We start from the raw sequence: 1,434 nt of genomic DNA on the forward strand, positions 1-1,434 counted from the left end.
CTTCTCCTTTTCTGTCTCTCTCCTTTTAATCAAACACTTCTGAGAAAATCACATCTAAATCAGCTTTTGAGTTTGTGGTACTTTGCCTTCAAATAAAGACGCTTATGCTACTCATTTTCTTATTTTGCTTTTAAATCTATCATGAAACCATCCCATAATATGTGCGAATACTGAGTAGTAAAACGTAATTCTCTTTTGTGCATTTCTGTAAAAACACATACACAACAACCCACCTACATGCATGCTCACACACACACACACACACACACACACACACACAGATACAACATAGCGCTTAATCTTGGCTGGTGGTTTTGGATAGTAAATAGTATGTCTTTATCTGCATTGTAGGTGTTGGGAACACATTAAAAAGAAATCTGTTTCACAAAGAGTCAAAGTTTCTCTACCATGAACCATTTCACATCAAACCCCTATGAATGGCTTCCCCATTACTGATTTGAACCAGTGATTCATATTAAGCTGGAGTTGTGTGTGTTGTATTAAGCAAAGAAGGAACACTAAACAAGAGAAAGAAAATAAAGGCACAAGATGAGGATCACTAACTTAAACAATAGCACTATTCATATTAGCTGATTTTTCAAGCATGCAAGCATACTCTTTATAATAGACTGGGATTCAGCATCATATACAGTACTGTGCAAAAGTCACAGACCACATGTAATTTATTTCATTTTCTGTCAAAACTGCCATTATAATTTGCTCATTTTCCTGTGTCAGAAAAAAGCAGAAGACAAATATTTAACAGAAAATTAGACAGAGGCCTGTGAACTATAATACCATTTTTTCAGTATTTAGTGTCTCGACCTTTTGCGTTTATTACAGTTTCTATTCTTTTCTTGTTTTCCTTTTTCAAAGGAATGTAGGGATATTTTTCCACACCTCCAAAGTTCAGTCTTAGAAGTTGGTTGCATTTTCTGCTTTTCCGATCCAAGTAATCACAAACACTTTCAATGATAGTGGGGTCTGAACTCTGAGATGGCCAGTCCATTTTTCTGAGAACACCAGAAGCATCTTAGTTTCTTTTTTGTTTGTTTTATCACTTTTTTCATCTATTTTCTTTACTCAGTAACAGCTTTTTGACAGGTAAGCATCCTTTCAGACTCATAGTGTTGAGTTGTCTTCTCACAGTGGAAGGATGGACAGAAACACCTGTGGATTTTTTCAGATCTAAACCAAGAGTGGAGTTTGATCAGCAACAGTTAGTCAGCAGGAAGGTAGATCAGGATTACATGCTGAAGTACACACAAAATTCTTACTTAAAGAAATATCCCAGCACCTTCCAACATAGTCTCTGTCTTACCTCTAACATATTGTCAATTACCATGCACAATAATTTTGATGTGGACAGAAAAACTGTGAGCTCATGACACAGTTATAATAGAACATTTATATGAATGCTGCAGTCTTCGGTGT

The sequence above is a fragment of the Colossoma macropomum genome, unplaced genomic scaffold (genome assembly GCF_904425465.1).
Source record: "Colossoma macropomum unplaced genomic scaffold, Colossoma_macropomum, whole genome shotgun sequence".
Taxonomy (NCBI): domain Eukaryota; kingdom Metazoa; phylum Chordata; class Actinopteri; order Characiformes; family Serrasalmidae; genus Colossoma; species Colossoma macropomum.